Here is a 23,025-nt window from a genome sequence, read left to right as displayed (position 1 = left end):
AGATGGGCCCGGTGTTTGTGTCGGCCACTAGGGTCGCTTATCTTACTCACACAGCTACCTCATTGCGCCTCTTTTTTTCTTCTTTGCGTCATGTGCTGTTTGGGGAGTGTTTTTTGGAAGGGCCATCCTGCGTGACACTGCAGTGCCACTCCTAGATGGGCCAGGTGTTTGTGTCGGCCACTAGGGTCGCTTATCTTACTCACACAGCTACCTCATTGCGCCTCTTTTTTTCTTCTTTGCGTCATGTGCTGTTTGGGGAGTGTTTTTTGGAAGGGCCATCCTGCGTGACACTGCAGTGCCACTCCTAGATGGGCCCGGTGTTTGTGTCGGCCACTAGGATCGCTTATCTTACTCACACAGCTACCTCATTGCGCCTCTTTTTTTCTTCTTTGCGTCATGTGCTGTTTGGGGAGTGTTTTTTGGAAGGGCCATCCTGCGTGACACTGCAGTGACACTCCTAGATGGGCCCGGTGTTTGTGTCGGCCACTAGGGTCGCTTATCTTACTCACACAGCTACCTCATTGCGCCTCTTTTTTTCTTCTTTGCGTCATGTGCTGTTTGGGGAGTGTTTTTTGGAAGGGCCATCCTGCGTGACACTGCAGTGCCACTCCTAGATGGGCCAGGTGTTTGTGTTGGCCACTAGGGTCGCTTATCTTACTCACACAGCTACCTCATTGCGCCTCTTTTTTTCTTCTTTGCATCATGTGCTGTTTGGGGAGTGTTTTTTGGAAGGGCCATCCTGCGTGACACTGCAGTGCCACTCCTAGATGGGCCCGGTGTTTGTGTCGGCCACTAGGGTCGCTTATCTTACTCACACAGCTACCTCATTGCGCCTCTTTTTTTCTTTGCGTCATGTGCTGTTTGGGGAGTGTTTTTTGGAAGGGCCATCCTGCGTGACACTGCAGTGCCACTCCTAGATGGGCCCGGTGTTTGTGTCGGCCACTAGGGTCGCTTAGCTTAGTCATCCAGCGACCTCGGTGCAAATTTTAGGACTAAAAATAATATTGTGAGGTGTGAGGTATTCAGAATAGACTGAAAATGAGTGGAAATTATGGTTTTTGAGGTTAATAATACTTTGGGATCAAAATGACCCCCAAATTCTATGATTTAAGCTGTTTTTTAGTGTTTTTTGAAAAAAACACCCGAATCCAAAACACACCCGAATCCGACAAAAAAAAATCGGTGAGGTTTTGCCAAAACGCGGTCGAACCCAAAACACGGCCGCGGAACCGAACCCAAAACCAAAACACAAAACCCGAAAAATTTCAAGTGCACATCTATAGTTTCATATACACCTTATAAACACAGCCTGAAGGTAATTTTAGCCAATATTTTTAATAACTTTATGCATGAAACAAAGTGTGTCTACATTCACACAATTCATTTATGTTTCATATACACTTTATACACACAGCCTGAAGGTCATTTAAAACAATATTTTTAATAACTTTGTGTATTAAACAAAGTTTGAGTACATTGAGCAACAGAAAACAAAGATTTCGCTATCTCACTCTCACTCAAAAAAGTCCGTATTTCGGAATATTCCGTATTTCGGAATATTTGGATATGGGATACTCAACCTGTACATCATTTCAGCAAAGCAGCCCAAATGCAGACTGAAGCACCATCAACAACTGTGCACCAGAATGAAAACATTTTGCTTGTAGCAGAAGAAATAGTCCTTTTATTACTTACAGACCATGTTTTTAAAGTGCAAATGTACAGAGAAGTTTTAGTCGACGTGACGTTTCGGTCCGCAAGGGACCATCATCAGAACTTGCAGCAGTACATCATTTCAGTAAAGCAGCCCAAATGCAGACTGAAGCACCATCAACAACTCTGCACCGATAAATAGTTCAGGCTATTACCCAGAATTCCCTGCCACAGCAGCGTTGCATCATGGGAAAAACAAATGTGTAAAACACTCAAAAAGCACTTTACAATAAAAAATAAGATTTTACTCACCGGTAAATCTATTTCTCGTAGTCCGTAGTGGATGCTGTGGACTCCAAAAGGACCATGGGGAATAGACGGGCTCCGCGGGAGACTGGGCACTCTAAGAAAGATTTAGTACTACTGGTGTGCACTGGCTCCTCCCTCTATGCCCCTCCTCCAGACCTCAGTTAAGGAAACTGTGCCCGGAAGAGCTGACATTACAAGGAAAGGATTTTGGAATCCAGGGTAAGACTCATACCAGCCACACCAATCACACCGTATAACTTGTGATAAACTTACCCAGTTAACAGTATGAACAAACAACAGAGCATCAACCAATGGATGCCAACATAACATAACCCTTTATTATGCAATAACTATATACACGTATTGCAGAAAGTCCGCACTTGGGACGGGCGCCCAGCATCCACTACGGACTACGAGAAATAGATTTACCGGTGAGTAAAATCTTATTTTCTCTAACGTCCTAGTGGATGCTGGGGACTCCGTAAGGACCATGGGGATTATACCAAAGCTCCCAAACGGGCGGGAGAGTGCGGATGACTCTGCAGCACCGAATGAGCAAACACAAGGTCCTCCTCAGCCAGGGTATCAAACTTGCAGAATCTTGCAAAAGTGTTTGAATCTGACCAAGTAGCAGCTCGGCAAAGCTGTAATGCCGAGACCCCTCGGGCAGCCGCCCAAGAAGAGCCCACCTTCCTTGTGGAATGGGCTTTCACTGATTTTGGATGCGGCAATCCAGCTGCAGAATGAGCCTGCTGAATCGTGTTACAGATCCAGCGAGCAATAGTTTGCTTTGAATCAGGAGCACCCAGCTTGTTGGATGCATCCAGGATAAACAGTCTTCCTGACTCCAGCCGTTCTGGTTACCTAAATCTTCAAAGCCCGGACTACGTCAAACAGCTTGGAATCCTCCAAGTCACAAGTAGCCGCAGGCACCACAATAGGTTGGTTCAAATGAAAAGATGACACCACCTTTGGCAGAAATTGCGGACGAGTCCGCAATTCTGCCCTGTCCATATGGAAAAACAGATGGGGGCTTTTACATGACAAAGCTGCCAATTTTGACACACGCCTAGCCGAAGCTAAGGCCAACAGCAAGACCACCTTCCACGTGAGATACTTTAGCTCCACAGTCTTAAGTGGCTCAAACCAGTGGGATTTCAGGAAACCCAACACCACGTTAAGAACCCAAGGTGCCACCGGTGGCACAAAAGGGGGTTGAATATGCAGCACTCCCTTAACAAACATCTGAACCTCAGGCAGTGAAGCCAGTTCTTTTTGAAAGAAAATGGATAGGGCCGAAATCTGGACCTCTATGGACCCTAATTTTAGGCCCATAGTCCAGGCCTGGCCAACCTGTGACTCTCCAGCTGTTGTAAAACTACAATTCCCAGCATGCTTTGCCACAGTTTTGCTATTAGGGAATGCTAAAACTGTGGTAGAGCAAGCTGGGATGTGTAGTTTCACAACAGCTGGAGAGCCACAGGTTGGCCAGGCCTGCCATAGTCCCTCCTGACTGTAGGAAGTGCAGGAATCGACCCAGCTGGAATTCCTCTGTAGGGGCCTTCCTGGCCTCACACCAAGCAACATATTTTCGCCATATATGGTGATAATGCTTTGCTGTCACGTCCTTCCTAGCCTTTATCAGCGTAGGAATAACTTCATCCGGAATGCCTTCTTCCGCTTGGATACAGCGTTCAACCGCCATGCCGTCAAACGCAGCCGCGGTAAGTCTTGAAACAGACAGGGCCCTTGTTGCAACAGGTCCTGTCTGAGAGGCAGAGGCCATGGGTCCTATGTGAGCATTTTTTGCAGTTCCGGGTACCAAGTCCTTCTTGGCCAATCCGGAACAATGAGTATTGTTCTCACTCCTCTTTTTCTTACAATTCTCAGCACCTTTGGTATGAGAGGAAGAGGAGGAAACACATAGACCGACTGGAACACCCACGGTGTTACTAGTGCGTCCACAGCTATCGCCTGAGGGTCCCTTGACCTGGCGCAATACCTTTTTAGCTTTTTGTTGAGGCGGGACGTCATCATGTCCACCTGTGGCAGTTCCCATCGATTTGCAATCTGTGTGAAGACTTCTTGATGAAGTCCCCACTCTCCCAGGTGGAGGTCGTGCCTGCTGAGGAAGTCTGCTTCCCAGTTGTCCACTCCCGGAATGAACACTGCTGACAGTGCGCTTACGTGATTCCACGCCCAGCGAAGAATTCTGGTGGCTTCTACCATCGCCACCCTGCTCCATGTGCCGCCTTGGCGGTTTACATGAGCCACTGCGGTCTGACTGGATCTGAACCGGTTGGTCGCGAAGCAGGGTCTCCGCTTGACTTAGGGCGTTGTATGGCCCTTAGTTCCAGGATATTGATGTGAAGGCAAGTATCCTGCCTTGACCACAACCCTTGGAAATTTCTTCCCTGTGTGACTGCCCTCCACCCTCGGAGGCTTGCATCCGTGGTCACCAGGACCCAGTCCTAAATGCCGAATCTGCGACCTTCGAGAAGGTGAGCACTCTGTAGTCACCACAGGAGAGACACCCTGGCTCTGGGGGATAGGGTGATTAACCGATGCATCCGAAGATGTGATCCGGACCACTTGTCCAGTAAGTCCCATTGGAAGGTCTTCCTATGGAACCTGTCGAAGGGAATGGCCTCGAATGATGCCACCCTCCTTCCCAGGACTCGAGTGCAGTGATGCACTGACACCTGTTTTGGTTTTAATAGATTCCTGACCAGTGTCATGAGCTTCTGAGCTCTCTCTATCGTGAGATAAATCCTTTTCTGGTCTGTGTCTAGGATCATGATTAGGAGAGGCAGATGAGCTGTAAGAACCAACTGCGACTTTGGAATATATAGAATCCAGCCGTGTTGCCGTTTCACTTCCAGAGAAAGTGATACGCTGTTCAGCAACTGCTCTCTTGATCTCGCTTTTATGAGGAGATCGTCCAAGTACGTGATAATAGTGACACCCTGCTTCCGCAGGAGCACCATCATTTCCGCAATTACCTTACTGAATATTCTCAAGGCCGTGGAGAGAACAAACGGCAACGTCTGAAATTGGTAATGACCATCCCGTACCGCAATTCTGAGGTACGCCTGATGAGGTGGATAAATGGGGACATGAAGGTATGCACCCTTTATGTCCCGAGACACCATAAAATCTCCCCCTTTCAGGCTTGCAATAACCGCTCTTAGCGATTCCATCTTGAACTTGAACCCTTTCAGGTATATGTTCAGGGATTTTAAATTCAATATGGGTCCGACCGAACCGTCTGGTTTCGGGACTACAACATGGTCGAAAAATAACCCCCTCCTAGTTGAAGGAGGGGAACTTTGACCACCACCTGTTGAAGATACAATTTATGAATTGCAGTTAACACTGTTTCCCTCTCGTGGGGGGAAGCCGGCAGGGCCGTCGGTGAGGGGGCATCTTCTCAAAGTCCAGCTTGTATCCCTGAGACACAATATCTATTTCCCCGGGATCTAACAGGGAGTGAACCCACTTGTGGCTGAACTGACGAAGGCGTGCCCCCACCGGGCCTAGCTCCGCCTGTGGAGCCCCAGCGATATGCGGTGGATTTTTGTAGAGGCCGGGGAGGACTTCTGTTCCTGGGAACTAGCTGTGTTGTGCAGCTTCTTTCCTCTGCCCCCGCCTCTGGCAAGAAAGGACGCACCTCTGACTTTCTTGTTTCTTTATTCGAAAGGCTGCATTTGATAATGTCGTGCTTTCCTAGGCTGTGCAGGAATATAAGGCAAAATATCAGAATTACCAGCTATAGCTGTGTAGACCAGGTCCGAGAACCCTTCTCCACACAATCCTCAGCCTTCCACATGCCTCTTAAGTCGGCATCATCTGTCCATTGCATATTCTACAGGACACGTCAAGCAGAAATCGACATAGCTTTGACTCTAGGACCCAGTATACTCATGTCTCTTTGGGCCGGTTTTATATATATATATATCTATCACTTAAGACAGCATCTGTAATATATATATATATATATATCTCTATATATACATATATATATATATATATACATATATATATATATATATATATATATATATATATATATATATATATATATATATATATTCCATAGACAAAAAACCTTACGGTTTCACATGTCCCATTAAGGCTTCTTAGACATGATCGAAATTTCAGAAACCTGTTGTAACTCTTCCACTCAAACTCCAAAAAGCAATGAAATTCTGATCATTAAGGCTGACGCCTTAATGGACGTGTTCCTTGCGCAATACAGATATGGTATGCCATCACAGCCTGTGGGTAAGTGCAGATTCAGCACTCTCACAGAGTGAGATTGCTGTCACTCACACAATGGTGGAGCTGCTAATTCACAGATTTGTGTGCTCATTGGAATACACACATGCAGTCTATGCAACTGAAGGTCTGAGATGTTTTGTGGTGCTCCCATCCCACACAGTGCCCACAACCATCCCATTCGGTCACCACAACAATCCCACCTTGTTACAACATCCTTCTAACTCCATACATCCATCTCACTTAGTATACACATTTAGCTCCCTCAAACATCTTGGTTATTGCTAAAACTATAATACCCTATCTACGGTCTATGCATCTACACTTACTTCCCCTATACACCCCCATGCTGCCCTGTCTTCCCCAATCCCTACTGCTGTGTTCTCCCATCTTTGCTAGTCTGTACTAACTTATCTGTACCATCTGTCTTTCCCCACCTGTGCCTTGTCTGTACCACCGTTTCCTTCTCTCTGTGCTGCTCAGTGTTTCCTTCTTCAACGTCACTCTGCCTCCTTCAGTACATGGCACACTATCTTCTCTCCCATCTGCACCAGTTTTCTACCCATCCATGCCAGTGTTTTTAACCCATCTGCACCATTTCCCCCATCTGCACCGCTCTGTCTCCCTTCCCATACTTGCTGCTTAATCTACCCCCTATCCACACCACTCTTACCCCATTCATGTAGCTGACATCCTGAAGGTAAATTTCGTGGATCCTGCGCTCTTGGCAGGGGGATAACCGCTACAGCCCACCCCCCAGTGGTCCGGAAATGCCTCCGTTGTGCAGACCATGCCCTGCCAATGGCATGCTAACGCTGTTTGCACGCCCCCCTCCTTCCCCGCAACCACCTCTGCCTATCAATCAGGCAGGGTGATCGCAGCCAGTGAGATGCTGATAGCATCTCACTGGGCTCCTGGGGTACGCACGCGCAGTGCGGCCATTGCACGTGCGCACCTCACAAACTAATTCAGACTGCGATTGCTGCTGCTGCGGTCTGAATTACCCCCTGTGTTTCTTTGTCCCCCCCATCAGTGCTGCTTAGTGTTCCCTCTATCCACACACTTCTGTTCCCCTATCCACACCGCTCTCCTCCCTCCAATCAACAACACTCTTACCTCATCTGAGCAGCTTTGTCTTCCGCTCAGACCTTCAGTTGCATAGACTGCATGTGTGTATTCCAATGAGCACACAAATCTGTGAATTAGCAGCTCCACCATTGTGTGAGTGACAGCAATCTCACTCTGTGAGAGTGCTGAATCTGCACTTACCCACAGGCTGTGATGGCATACCATATCTGTATTGCGCAAGGAACACGTCCATTAAGGCGTCAGCCTTAATGATCAGAATTTCATTGCTTTTTGGAGTTTGAGTGGAAGAGTTACAACAGGTTTCTGAAATTTCGATCATGTCTAAGAAGCCTTAATGGGACATGTGAAACCGTAAGGTTTTTTGTCTATGGAATTTCATCGCTTTTTTAAAATTTATTTATTTTTATTCAGAAATGTAAAATTTCACTGTAAGAATAAACATTTGATTTTTTAAATGTTTAATGAAAATGTTCGTATAACATCACTGTTCTGTGCAAAATAATTTTATTAACCAAACCGAATTGTTTAAGGTCCGTACACACTTAACGATTTAATGAGCGACGTCGCTCATTTTCCCCCTCCTTGAGCGACGTCGCTCATTTTATCGTTAAGTGTGTATGCAGCCAGCGACAAACGATGCGCGGCCCAACGGGTCGGCAACAATCGTCGCTGTCGGTAGGGCTTGCATGAAGGATGTGGACTGTCGTCCACGACCTTCATGCAGGGCTGGCGGGGGCGTGACGTCACTGAGCGATATGAGCGGTCATATCGCTCAGTGTGTACAGTCGGCCGCCGGCCGGCCCGGGAGGGGAAACATCGTTTAATGTGTGGTCAAAATATTTTGCTGCCTTTGCAGCTGATGCAGGGAGGGGGGTAGGCGGCAGCAGCCTGTGACTGAGGCTGGAGGTAGGCGTCAAATGCATTGCTTGTACCTGTGAGTGCGTGGTGTCAGGTGCTGCGCGTGTATATGTGTGTGTGTGTCAGGTGCTGCCTGTGTATCAGCTCCTGTGTGTGTGTATGTGTGTGTCAGGTGCTGCGTGTATATATGAGTGTGTCTGATGGTGCGTGTGTATGCGTCAGCTGCCGCACGTGTGTGTGTGTCAGGTGTTGCGGGTGTATATGTGTGTGAGTATCAGGTGCTCCGCGTGTGTACAAGTGTATGTCTGGTGCTGTGCATGAATACTTATGTCTGTGTCAGGTGCTGCGCGTGTACATGAGTGTGCGTCAGGTGCTGCGCGTGTACATGAGTGTGCATTAGGTGCTGCACGTGTACATTAGTGTGCGTCGGGTGCTGCGTGTGTACATGAGTGTGCATTAGGTGCTGCGCATGTACATGAGTGTGCGTCAGGTGCTGCGTGTGTACATGAGTGTGCGTCAGGTGCTGCACGTGTACATGTGTGTGCGTCAGGTGCTACACGTGTCTATGTGTGTGTGAGTAAGGTGCTGCATGTGTATGTGTGTGTCTGATGGTGTGCGTGTATATGTATGTGTCAGGTGCTGCGTGTATATGTATGTGTCAGGTGCTGCGTGTATATGCATGTGTCAGGTGCTGCATGTTTATTTTATTGTGTCTGATGCTACGTGTGTGTGTGTCAGGTGCCGCACGTGTATGTGTGTGTGTGTCAGGTGCTGCGCGTGTATGTGTATGTCAAGTGCCGTTCCCCTTCTTCCCATCCCAGCTCTCTCTGTAGAATACAGCTCTGCACCCAGAGAGAGGGAAAGACCAGGGGGCTGATCACTGCACTGCTCACTTTTTGGTCATGAGTTCGGCCTCCTGTTTCTTCCAGTGCTGTGTTCCTGCAGCCCAGCCCTCCCTGTTGTGCCAGAGAATCAACCCTTCCTTCCCCTGCCAGAGAGAGAGAGAGCCCGAGGCAGAGACACTCTTCCCGTAGCTGGCTTACCCCCAGTACTTCAGCACTGGCCATGCGGCAGTCAACAAAGGAGACCAGCAGGGGATTCTGGCAGCAACAGCTGTGGCCGCAGCTGGATCGGGGAGGCCTGCAGTGTCTGAGGTGGGCAGCACTTCCTCCGCCGCTGTCACCTTCCCCTGCCGGAGAGAAAACCAGAGACATACCCTTCCCGCAGCTGGGCTACCCCTAGTACCTCAGCGCTGGCCAGGCGGAAGTCTATGGAGGGGACCGGCAGGGGTTTCAGGCCGCAGCAGCAGCGGCCGCAGCCAGATCAGGGAGGCCTGCAGGGTCAGAGCTGGGCAGCACTTCCACCAACACTGTCACCTCTGTGCTGGGCATGTACACAAGTCCGTACGGACGGAGGTGTCCACAACAGGCAGCAGTATAATCAGTCAGACAAACTCATTACACGCTGCCCACTGCTGCGCCGCATGCCCTCGATGGAGGAAGCCTAGATGCGGTCCCCAGCGGCAGCGAGGGAGAAGGGTGATCACATCACCCTTCAACCCGGCACCTCACAATCAGCTGGGGATCTGCAGTAGCTTCATCTCTCTCTTCCTCTCCCTCTCTGACAGCACAGCAGCCCCTCTGGGTCCCATGTAGCTCTGCCCCCCTGCTCACAGTTCACTCAGCCTCTCCTGATTAAAAAGAAAATAAGAGCCTGACCTGCTGCTCAGATGCGAGGAGGGGACGGGCGGTAGGTCCTCTGTGAGTACACTACACAGTCAAAATTAACTCTGACTCCTCACAACAGTGTGGACTGCGGGCGACTTCAGACGCCAATTTGGGTGTGCTTGCCGCACTACCTGCATCCACACATTGGCGCTCTCATACATCCGCACACTGTCGCTCTCATACATCCGCACACTGCCGCTCTCATACATCCGCACACTGCCGCTCTCATACATCCGCACACTGCCGCTCTCATACATCCGCACACTGCCGCTCTCATACAACCGCACACTGCCGCTCTCATACAACCGCACACTGCCGCTCTCATACAACCGCACACTGCCGCTCTCATACATCCAACCACTTCCGCTCACATCTATACATACATAGCCTCCATACATCTACACATCCAATCCCCGCGCAAGGGAACACTGAAATCACTATCACTTTTCCCCGGGGTGTGACCACAGCCAGCCACTACTCCGGCTACCTTCTTGTGACACCAAAATGCATCTTACCTATCATCAGGGTGCTGCTGCTGCTGGGGACGGGTTGCTGCCTCAGTCTCCTGGTTGGTGCAGTGATTGGAGGGGGTACTGCTTCCCTGTGCTGCCACTGTCTCCCGGATCATCGTGCCGCTGGCTGATTTGCAGCTTGATGCTACTGCTGCCGATAGTAACAGCTTCCTGACTGTTGTTGCTGGTGGCTGCCTACTGCTCATTACCGCCGGAACACTGACCGGCTCGGCAGTGATGGTGGGGTGCCTGCTCCCTTCCGTCGAGCATGTCACAGAGTAAAAAAATAAATAATAAATAGAGAGCATACCAGGGTGAGAGTCTGTATGGATCACAGTGATTACACGGGGCACAGCATAAGGACACCTTGCTGTGAGGGGCTCTGCCCACACAGATTGCTACACCCTCTCTGATGTCAGCCGCTGCCCTCTCGTTCTCTGGGCGGCCAGTTCCAGTGTGGGGTAGGAGAGGAAGAGAACACACAGGAGAGCAGCCCTGATATATAACAGAGGTGGAAGTTCTATAGGCAGCAGAGACGGAGACCAGCCAGCCAGTCTCCCAGTGCCCTGATCACTACACGCCGCCAGCACAGCATTACAGGAGGGTCCTATAGTGCTGCCCTGAGCTAACAGGTGTGTGTACCAAGTGTACCCCGTACAGTGTGCTGCGCCCTGGTGTCTCTGAGAGGGGTGAGGTCACCGTGCCGCTTTAGTATATGGCTTTTCCTTAGTACTGTACGTTACAGCCCTGCACTAGTAGTGGCAACTCTGCCCTATGTGAACCTGTGAGGTTATTTTCCTATTTACAGAATAACCGGGGAGAAGGCGGCCATATTGCGGCTCTCAAGTGAAGGCACTCTAGTACCCCCCCTGCTGCGGGCACTGCGCAGGCGCAACAAATTGAAATGCCCTATCTCTATAATGGGGCATATTTCTCTTCATTAAAAAAAAAACTGTAACTTTCTGAAAAACCACAACCCCAAAAGGCACTTCACTGGGACATGCTCTATCTAATAAAACAAACCCCAAGTCTTATTTTTATATATATATATATATATACACACACACACACACACTCATGTATATACATGCATATACATGTATACACAAATACACGTATGTACATGTTTATGTATGTATAATACACTGATAGAGTACATTATATTTATGAATTAATTGCTTCCCGATTCTGCAGCAGCATCATCAGCACCACCAGTGTTACTCACAGTCACTTCACACTGACTGCTGCACAACACATCACTTAATTTCCGGGCCGCCCGCCACCTGGTGAAAAGACATGGGAGATGAAGGACCAGCAGTGCCACGTTGAGCGGAAGTATTGTGAATTAGTTACCCACACACTCCTTGTGACACCTGCTCCCCGTCTGCCCTCTCACCCGCCGCCTGCCATCCGGAACCCGCACTGACAAGTAAGTCTCAGCAGAATGTGTCTGCCGGCGGCTCCCAGTCCCCCCTAGAGGAACACTGCCAGTGGTGTGGTGGCCACGGAACACTAGGACTGAGAGACTGCAGCGGGAGGAAAGCACAGATGGGCGGGAGGAGAGCATGGGCGGACATCACCACGTCACATTGCAAGGTGACGCCAGTCCCCCAGTGAGGCCGCCGATGAATGCACTCAGCATAGTATTAGCAGCAGGCAGAGGGGGGGCGGGCGCAGCGGTGGTGGGAGGTACGGAAATGAGCTGCAGGCTAGGCTCCACCGATCACACACTCAGCGATCACTGTGCTACAGCAAGCGTGGCGTGCAGCGGTGCTGGACATTAGGGAGTGCCTGTGCGCACCAGGCACCCCCTGTACGCACGCCTATGCACTACCACCCACCATATGCCACACTACATCACTATGCTATAGCCCTCTCATATGCTGCACTTCATAATTACACTATACCCCCCATACAACATACTACATCACCACACTACACTACACTACTCACAATAAAATTAAAACATCCCAGTTCCTCATTCTTAATGAGCTCACGTGAGTTCTCTCCCCAACGGAGCTCCAGACCAAGTAACAATGAAGACACCAGCAGCGTGTAGGGGGCAGGCCTGGTCCACTTGTCAGGAGAGAGCAGGCACTGGAGGGTAAGAAGGGGGCGGGGCCTAGTCCTACAGATGGGAGAGAGCACAGACAGGAGAGAGCAAGGTACAGGGGTAGAAGGGGACGGCTGATGTGAAGAAGGGGGCCGGGCCTATTCTTACAGGCTTTCAAAATTCTACTTTTTAAAATTCGACATTTGACAAATTTGACTTTTCTGCAATGGTACAAATGCGGCAATTCGACAAAAGTATATTCCATTGAAGTTTGTAAATTCAACAACAGTGCTTTTAAACAGTAAATTCGTCATTTTCAATCCGCCACACTTAGCTGGCGGAATCTACTAAAAAATGTAAAAACATGTTTTTTTTGCTGTTTTTTTTTTTTTTTTTGGTAATAGCATATCTATTTATATTAGAAGGGATTAGGTCAGTCATTCCAAACCGCGGCCCTCAAGGCACACTAAAGGGCCCTACTCATTTGGCGATGTGCCGCCGAGGTGCCCGACGGCCGATACGGCCGACGAGCAACCCGGCGGCGGGGGGGCAGTGATGGGGGGAGTGAAGTTTCTTCACTCCCCCCGTCACCCGGCTGCATTGAAGTGCAGGCAAATATGGACGAGATCGTCCATATTGGCCTGCATGCACAGCCGACAGGAGACCAGCGATGAACGAGCGCGGGGACGCGCATCGTTCATCGCTTAAGTCTCCACACTGAAAGATATGAACGAGTTCTCGTTCATTTATGAACGAGATCGTTCATATCTTTCAAAATATCGCCAAGTGTGTAGGGCCTATAACAGTGCAGGTTTTAGTGATATCCAGGTTCCAGCACAGGTGACTTAATTAGTAGCTCAGTTATTTTGATTTAACCATCTGTGCTGAAGCCTGGATATCACTAAAACCTGCAGTGTTGGTGTGCCTTGAGGACCGCGGTTGGGAATGCCTGGATTAGGTACTTGGTTTGTCTTTTTTGGAGGCACAAGTATTATTTATATATTTTTGAAAAGATTATTTATTTATTTATAAAAGGAATGTGAAAAACCCGGAAAAAAAATGGCGTGGGGTCCCCCCTCCAAAGCATAACCAGCCTCGGGCTCTTCGAGCCAGTCCTGGTTCTAAAAATTCGGGGGAAAAACGGACAGGGGATCCCCCGTATTTTTAAAACCAGCACCGGGCTCTGCGCCTGGTGCTGGTGCAAAAAATACGGGGGACAAAAAGAGTAGGGGTCCCCCGTATTTTTTACACCAGCATCGGGCTCCACTAGCTGGACAGATAATGCCACAGCCGGGGGTCACTTTTATACAGTGCCCTGCGGCCGTGGCATTAAATATCCAACTAGTCACCCCTGGCTGGGGTACCCTAGGGGAGTGGGGACCCCTTCAATCAAGGGGTCCCCCCCCCAGCCACCCAAGGGCCAGGGGTGAAGCCCGAGGCTGTCCCCCCCATCCAAGGGCTGCGGATGGGAGGCTGATAGCCTTGAGAAAATTGAAAGAATATTGTTTTTTCCAGTAGTACTACAAGTCCCAGCAAGCCTCCCCCGCAAGTTGGTACTTGGAGAACCACAAGTACCAGCATGCGGGAGAAAAACGGGCCCGCTGGTACCTGTAGTTCTACTGGAAAAAAAATACCCAAATAAAAACAGGACACAGACACCGTGAAAGTATAACTTTATTTCACACCTGCCGACACACACATACTTACCTATGTTGACACGAAGCAGTCGGTCCTCTTCTCCAAGTAGAATCCACGGGTACCTGAAAATAAAAGATAATTATACTCACCTGATCCAGGTTCCAGATTAAATCCTCGTACTTGGCAAAACAACAAACCGAACACCCGGACCAGACGGACTGAAAGGGGTCCCATGTTTACACATGGGACCCCTTTCCACGAATGCAGACATCCGAATCTCGCGAGAATCCGACAGCGGGATGATGACGTTCGGCCGCTCTCGGGTTAGCCGAGCAAGGCGGGGAGGTTCAAACCTGCCTCGGACCCGTGTAAAATGGGTGAAGTTCGGGGGGTTCGGATTCCGACGAACCGAACCCACTCAACACTAGTATGTACGTGTGTGTCAATGCCGTGCGTGCACGTACGTGTGTGTCAGGTGTCGTGCGTGTACGTGTGTGTGTGTCAGGTGGCGCATACCTACATGTGTGTATGTCAGGTGCTGTGCATGCTTGTACGTACACGCGTGTATGTGTCAGGTGCCGTGTGTGTGTGTGTGTGTGTGTGTGTGCCAGGAGCCGCGCGTGTACATGCGTGTGTGTCAGGAGCCGGTCGTATACGTACATACGTGTAGGTGTCAGGTGCCGCGCGTATACGTACATATGTGTGTGTGTGTGTGTGTGTCAGGAGCCGCGCGTGTACGTACATGTGTGTGTGTCAGGAGCCACGCGCGTGTGTGTGTGTGTGTGTGTCAGGAGCCACGCGTGTGCATACGTATGTGTGTGTCAGGTTCCACACATGTACGTACGTACGTGTCAGGTGCCACGTGTGTGTGTGTGTGTGTGTGTGTCAAGTGCCGCGCGTGTACGTGTGTGTGTGTGTGTGTGTGTGTGTGTGTGTGTGTCAAGTGCCGCGTGTGTACGTACGTATGTGTGTGCCTGGAGCCGCGTGTGTACATACATGTGTGTGTGTGTGTATGTTAGGTGCTGTAAGTGTATGTGTGTGTCTCAGGTGCTGCACGTGTATATGTGTGTATCTCAGGTGCTGCACGTGTATATGTGTGTATCTCAGGTGCTGCATTTGTATGCGTCAGCTGCCACGTGGGTGTCAGTTGTTGAGCGTGTATGTGTTTGTGTCAGGTGTCGCATCTGTATGTGTGTGACTGTCAGGTGCTGCGCGCGTATGTGTGTCAGGTGCTGCATGTGTATATGTGTGTGTCAGGTGCTGTTCATGTATGTGGGAGTGGCAGGTGCTGCATGTGTATATATGTGTGAGTGTCAGGTGCTGCATGTGTATACGAGTGTGTGTGAGGTGCTGCGAGTGTATGTGTGTGTTAGGTGCTCTGAGTGTATATGATTGTGTGTCAGGTGCTGTGCGTGTGTGCGTTAAATGCTACATGTATATATGTGTGACAGGTGCTGCCTTTGTGTGTGTGTGTCAGGTGCTTTGCTGCATGTCTGTATGTGTGTGGGTGTGTCAGGTGCTGCATATCTGTGTGTGCTTGGGTGTGTCAGGTGCTGCATGTCTGTATCTGTGTGGGTGTGTCAGGTGCTGCATATCTGTGTGTGTGGGTGTGTCAGGTGCTGCATGTCTGTATGTGTGTGGGTGTGTCAGGTGCTGCATATCTGTGTGTGTGGGTGTGTCAGGTGCTGCATGTCTGTATGTGTGTGGGTGTGTCAGGTGCTGCATATCTGTGTGTGTGGGTGTGTCAGGTGCTGCATGTCTGTGTGTGTGGGTGCGTGTGTGTGTCTGTCAGGTGCTGCATGTGTGTGTCAGGTGCTGCATGTCTGCGTCTGTGTGTCAGGCGCTGCATGTCTGCATGTGTGTGTCAGGTGCTGCATGTCAGTGTGTCAGGTGCTGCGTATGTGTGTGTGTGTGTGTGTCAGGTGCTGTGTGTGTGTGTCAGGTGCTGCATGTGTGTGTCAGGTGCTGCCTGCGTGTGTCAGGTGCTGCGTGTCTGCGTGTGTGTGTGTATCAGGTGCTGCGTGTCTGCGTGTGTGTGTGTGTGTGTCAGGTGCTGCGTGTTTGTGTGTGTGTGTGTGTGTGTCAGGTGCTGCGTGTCTGCGTGTGTGTCAGGTGCTGCGTGTCTGCGTGTGTGTCAGGTGCTGCGTGTCAGGTGCTGCGTGTGTGTGTGTGTCAGGTGCTGCGTGTCTGCATGTGTGTCAGGTGCTGCGTGTGAGTATGTCAGGTGCTGCGTGTGAGTGCGTGTGTCAGGTGCGTGAGTGTGTGTGTCATGTGCGTGTGAGTGTCAGGTGCTGCGTGTGCGTGTGTCAGGTGCTGCGTGTGCGTGGGTGTCAGGTGCTGCGTGTGCGTGTGTGTCAGGTGCTGAGTGTGCGTGTGTGTCAGGTGCTGAGTGTGCGTGTGTGTCAGGTGGTGAGTGTGCATGTGTGTCAGGTGCTGCCTGTGCGTGTGTGTCAGGTGCTGCCTGTGCGTGTGTGTCAGGTGCTGCGTGTGTGTGTGTCAGGTGCTGCATGTCTGCGTGTGTGTCAGGTGCTGCGTGTGAGTATGTCAGGTGCTGCGTGTGAGTGCGTGTGTCAGGTGCGAGTGTGTGTGTCAGGTGCGTGTGAGTGTCAGGTGCTGCGTGTGCGTGTGTCAGGTGCTGCGTGTGCGTGGGTGTCAGGTGCTGCGTGAGCGTGTGTGTCAGGTGCTGCGTGAGCGTGTGTGTCAGGTGCTGAGTGTGCGTGTGTGTCAGGTGCTGTGTGTGCGTGTGTGTCAGGTGCTGATTGTGCGTGTGTGTCAGGTGCTGATTGTGCGTGAGTGTCAGGTGCTGCCTGTGCGTGAGTGTCAGGTGCTGCCTGTGCGTGTGTGTCAGGCGCTGCGTGTGCGTGTGTCAGGCGCTGCGTGTGTCAGGCGCTGCGTGTCTGTGTGTGTCAGGCGCTGCGTGTCTGTGTGTGTCAGGCGCTGCGTGTCTGTGTGTGTCAGGCGCTGCGTGTCTGTGTGTGTCAGGTGGTACGTGTGAGTGTGTGCATGTGTGTCAGGTCCGTGTGAGTGTCAGGTGCTGCGTCTGTGTGTGTGTGTCAGGTGCTGCGTGTGTGCGTGTGTGTCAGGCGCTGCATGTCTGTGTGTGTCAGGCACTGCGTGTCTGGGGGGTGGCCGGACACACAGCAGGGAGGGGGGGGGAGGCCGGACACACAGCAGGGAGGGAAGGGGGGGTGGCGGCCGGACACACAGCTGGGAGGGAAGGGGGGGGGGGGGGCGGCCGGACACACAGCTGGGAGGGAAGGGGGGGGGGGGGCGGCCGGACACACAGCAGGGAGGGAAGGGGGGGGGTGGCGGCCGGACACACAGCTGGGAGGGAAGGGGGGGGGCGGCCGGACACACAGCTGGGAGGGAAGGGGGGGGGCGGCCGGACACACAGCTGGGAGGAGGAGGGTTGCTGGACACACAGCAGGGAGGAGGGAGGGGGAGGGGGGTGTGGCCGGACACACAGCAGGGAGGAGGGAGGGGGGTTGGCCGGACACACAGCAGGGAGGGGAATTTGGAGTCTGGCTATAGGTGCACATTACGTGGGGGGGGGGGGGTTGGTGAGCTGGAGGCTAAGTAAAACAGCTCACACGACATGAGAGTTGGAGTGCCAGCAGGTGTCACACTAGTGGACACAACACATAACAGGGGGAAGGTGCTGGGAAGAGGTGCGGAACAGGGAATTGAGCAGTGCTGCTGAGTGGCAAGTAATTGCCAGTCAGCCTTGTGCTGGGCACATCCAGACGTTGATCACATGCCACTGTTTTCTTACCCAGACACCTCTGCCGCTGTGTGCTAGATGAGATCTGTGAGTGCGCCTCCCCCCTCTCTTCTCCACGCCACTGTGACTGGCCTGGCAGAGCTGTCTTCATTGAAGCAGCGGGGGAAGGGGGTGGTAGAATGCAGGTGTCCGGGTCTTCTCCCCCTATAAGGTGCTGTTTCCAAGGTCCGCTGGATGGGGAGTGGCCAAAGTGTTTCATCAGCCCCTCTACACCGCCGCAGCTCCCGGCCTCCCCGAGTACACCTTCCTCCTCGGCTCCTCCTCCCTTTCCTAAGAAAGTAATGAAGAAGGGGGCGGGGCCTATTCCTGCAGACGGAGAGAGACACGGGGGGGGGGGTTTGGAGCATGGAGAGGCAGAGAATTCGGAGAGCAGAGAGGTGGGTTGGAGGGGGGATCGGAGTGCTCTTGCTGCGTGTGAACCTGTAGAGGAGGAGGAGGATGGGGACCCAGAGTCTGGCTGCAGTGCGAGGCTGCGTCTATGATGACTGGGTAAATACTGCACAGTGCTAAGCACTTTTGAACTTCCCGCCCCTGGCTGACTGTGCTGTGATCACGTGGTGTAGGAGCCGGCCCTGCCACCGCTCCTACACCACGGAACAATAAAACTAACGTGAGCCGTGCCAGGGCCTATTATTGTCACACTATGCCCCCAGTAACCCCAAAACACCCCCTTACCCCACTGTATCACCCAAGTGTAGGCCGTTCCCCTCCAGTTTACCAACAGAAACCGGAGGCGAGGAAAAAGTCGTCCATGTTAGTACACCCAAGTGAAGCTGCCACTGTACACCCCCTGCTGGCGGCCACTGCGCAGCCGCAACAAATTGAAAAGCCCTATCTCTATAATGGGGCATATTTTACTTAATTAAAAAAAAACTATAACTTTCTGAAAAACCACAACCCCAAAAGGCACTACACAGGGACATACTCTATCTAATAAAACAAACCCCAAGTCTTAATTCGTCCACTATCCTGAGTTATGCCTTCCCAAAAATCTCCTCATTCACTCTATAGGAAAACCATGTCAAAAAGCCACAGAGGGAGTGGCAGAAAAAAACTGACAGTTGGAACTTTAGGTTACTCCCAATTCCTCATTTTTTATAATTTTACCCTGAAATTTGGCATGCAGCACCGGGTGACGATTCTACGCATCCATGACAAATTTCAGCTCAGTACGTCTAATCACTTTTGAGGTGTAGCCCCTCAAACACCATGCCCCCATCTCAGAAGTTCCCTATGGGAGAATTCCGTTTGTTCGATTCAGCCTTAATATAATACATATATATATATATATATATATATATATATATATATATATATATATGCATACTAGGGTCTCAATCTCTGCTGATAAGGTACCTGTCCACGCTGCCACAGCGCTATAAACCCATGCCGACACAATCGCCGGTCTGAGTAGTATACTAGAATGTGCACGCTATCTGCAGGATCCCTGAGAATAGCTAGTGCTACCTTCTGTGCAAACAGGACACCCTAGGGGAAGATTCCCAACACATCCTGGCCCTAGTGGGGAAAGGATACTGCCTGAGAATCTTTTGTGGGAATCTGCAGTCTCTTGTCTAGAGATTCACGCTCTTTTTCCTCATGAGAGGAGGGAAATTTACCTTAGCTTTCTTCCCCTTAACATGTGTACCCTTGTGTCAGGGACAGATGAGTCATCAGTGATATGCAAATCATCTTTTATTACAATAATCATATATTGAATACCGTTCAGCCATCTTGGCTGTAACTTTGCATTATCATAGTCGACACTGGAGTCACACTCCGTGTCGATATCAGTGTTTATTATTTTGGATAGTGAGCATTGTGAGACTCTGAAGGTCTCTGTGACACAGGGACAGACATGGGTAGATTCCCTGTCTGTTCTCTAATCTTTCGTGCAATAAATTCACCTCAGCACTTACACATATCCAAACAGGTGTCTGCGTTGTCGACGGAGACACCCTCTCACACACATATTTGCTCCATCTCCTACTTAGGGGAGCCTTTTACCTCAGACATGTCGACATACACTTACCGACACACCACACACACAGGGGATGCTCTATTTGAAGACAATTCCCCCATAAGGCCCTTTGGAGAGACAGAGAGAGAGTATGCCAGCACACACCCCAGCGCTAGATGACCCAGGAATCACACAGTAACTTAGTGTTAACCCAGTAGCTGCTGTATATATTGTTTTTACGCCAAATTTATGTGCCCCCCCTCTCTTTTTCACCCTCTCTATCGGGCAGGGAAGAGCCTGGGGAGCTTTTTTCAGCGGATCTGTGGAGAGAAAATGGCGCTGGTGAGTGCTGAGGAAGAAGGCCCCGCCCCCTCAGTGGCGGGCTTCTGTCCCGCGATTTTGTGTAAGATTAATGGCAGGGGCTCATGCATATAACCAGAGGCGTAATTAGGGTAGGGCGAGTGGGGCACGTGCCCTGGGTGCCCTGGCAGGCCCAGGAGAGGGGGGCGCCACCGGCGTCCAGGTCATCATGCCCCACTCGCCCCCGTTAACCCTAAATGTGAGGGGAGGAGAGCGCAGCGTCTCTCCCTCCCCTCACAGCCGCTGGGAGCACTAGCAGCACTGCCAGCAGCGCTGCCGTGTCCGGTCTCCAGCGCTAGCCAATCAGAGCTTGCGGACCGGCTCCTGATTGCCTGCCGGTCGGCGAGCTCTGATTGGCTAGCGAACCGGCGCCAGAGAGCCGCCGGAGACCTGGAGCAGCGAGGGGAAGGAGAGGCGCTGCGCTGCGCTCTCCTCCCCTCACAACAAGAAGCCACTCCAGCGACCGGTGAGGTGAGTAACGGGGGGGGGGGGGGTCCGGCGGCGGCGGCACGGGGGGCATGTATCTGGCACTGTGGGGCATGTAACTGGCACTGAGTGGGGCAATGTAACTGGCACTGTGGGGCATGTAACTGGCACTGAGTGAGGCATGTAACTGGCACTGAGTGGGGCAATGTAACTGGCACTGAGTGGGGCAATGTAACTGGCACTGAGTGGGGCAATGTAACTGGCACTGAGTGGGGCAATGTAACTGGCACTGAGTGGGGCATGTAACTGGCACTGAGTGGGGCAATGTAACTGGCACTGTGGGGCAATGTAACTGGCACTGTGGGGCATGTAACTGGCACTGTGGGGCATTGTATCCGGCAATGTGGGGCAATGCAACTGGCACTGTGGGGCAATGTATCTGGCACTGAGTGGGGCATGTATCCGGCACCGTGGGGCATGTATCCGGCACCGTGGGGCAATGTAACTGGCACTGTGGGCCATTTTCAGTGGACACACCCCTTCTGGAGCGTAGCCACACCCCTTCTGGTGTGTGACCACGCCCATTTTTCGGCGCGCGCACATACTTCTTTTGGTGTGTTTTTTTTTATTGGGGGGGGGGCGCCATTTTCCATCTTGCCCTGGGCTCCGAAAACCCTACTTACGCCTCTGCATATAAGAGTGTCCAACTGTATATATGCTGCTTTTGCCAGGAGGCATCCTAATTGCTGCCCAGGGCCCCCCCCCCCCCCCTGCGCCCTACACCCTACAGTGACCGGAGTGTGTGGGTGTAATGTGGGAGGGGGATGGCGGCGCGGCTCCGGGAACGGACGATCAAGGTTAGGTACCTGTGTTCGATCCTTCTGGAGCTAATGGTGTCCAGTAGCCTAAGAAGCGCAACCTAGCCGCAGTTAGTAGGTTTGCTTCTCTCCCCTCAGTCCCTCGTAGCAGAGAGTCTGTTGCCAGCAGAAGCTCTCTGAAAATAAAAAACCTAACTAAAATACTTTCTTATTAGCAAGCTCAGGAGAGCCCACTAAAAGCACCCAGCTCTGGCCGGGCACAGATTCTAACTGAGGTCTGGAGGAGGGACATAGAGGGAGGAGCCAGTGCACACAAGTAGTACTAAATCTTTCTTAGAGTGCCCAGTCTCCTGCGGAGCCCGTCTATTCCCCATGGTCCTTACGGAGTCCCCAGCATCCACTAGGACGCTAGAGAAATAGTATTCTACCAATGCTATATCCAATCCAAACTTTTTTGCACATTTGCACTTTAAAAACATGGTCTGTAAGTAATAAATGGACTATTGTTTTCCGCTACACGCAAAATGTTTTCATTCTGAAAAGTGAGTGACTACTCTCAACGATTGTATTTTTGATCCTTTGTGTTTTAGTGGAGCACCACACTGTTGCTGACTAAGGAATATACGTGTGTGGACATTTTGAACTGTATATATTGTAACACTGTAGGGGTGCAAGGCGCCTTTTCCTGGGGAATATGGCCGCACGCAGCAGCTGAGGAACAACACAAGTCCAGTTGCTGGTACAACTGACCCCGGCCAGTTTTATTGAAACAGAAAATAAAACAAACCCCAAAATAAAAATACCTTGCCTGTCCGGCACTAACTAAACATAAGATATTCCTAACTGTCACTAAACAAAACACAGAGTTCGTCAGTACATACTGTATAGCTTACTTGCATCAGAAAGCGTGTCTCTCACACACAGATCCTCCAGCCTTCCCAGGCAGTCTGCCCATACTAATCATGTTAGAAGCACTATAACACTCTTACACAGCTGAAACCCTGATTAGCCCTCTGTGAGGCCAAAGACCCGAACTGGGCCCAATGTCTAGAACTCGCCTTATCTCTCTCTCAGAGCCTTTTCCCAGCTTTTACAGCAAACTGAAAAGGTTCAGACAAAACAAAAAGCATTTTTCCTAGAAGTTAACATTTTCTAAAACATGTAAGACAAGAACCTGGGACAAATATACCTGCCCTCAAACACTATCCCAGTGTTCTTGTCACATATCCCCCTCCCCTGTTTCGACCTAGGGGCCGGAACACTTGTAGCCCCCAAACAGAAGATGCGAGACAATGCATCTGCGTTGGTCAATTGTGTTCCCGGTCTATGTTCGACAGTAAACTTAAAGTCCTGCAACGCTAGAAACCATCTAGTTACACGAGCATTCTTGCCTCTATTTACATACATCCATTTTAAAGGGGCATGGTCTGTCACTAGTCTGAATTGTCTACCCAAGAGGTAATATCTCAAGGTATCTAGTGCCCACTTAATGGCCAAAGCCTCCTTTTCCACAATGGCATACCTTTTTTCATGCTCATTGAGTTTCCTACTCAAATAAATGAT

The 23,025-nt window shown here is 50.9% G+C and overlaps 1 protein-coding gene across 1 annotated transcript in view; it reads right to left on the bottom strand.

Annotated features, from left to right (window-relative positions):
- The window catches only part of ITIH3 (inter-alpha-trypsin inhibitor heavy chain 3), a 401,722-nt gene that overhangs the window by 276,772 nt on the left and 101,925 nt on the right, over positions 1-23,025 (bottom strand). The window lies entirely within an intron of this gene.

This window comes from Pseudophryne corroboree, chromosome 9, assembly GCF_028390025.1.
Source record: "Pseudophryne corroboree isolate aPseCor3 chromosome 9, aPseCor3.hap2, whole genome shotgun sequence".
Classification (NCBI taxonomy): Eukaryota; Metazoa; Chordata; class Amphibia; order Anura; family Myobatrachidae; genus Pseudophryne; species Pseudophryne corroboree.
The sequence above is the reverse complement of the archived record's forward strand: the minus strand, read 5'-3'. Positions and strand labels throughout refer to the sequence as shown.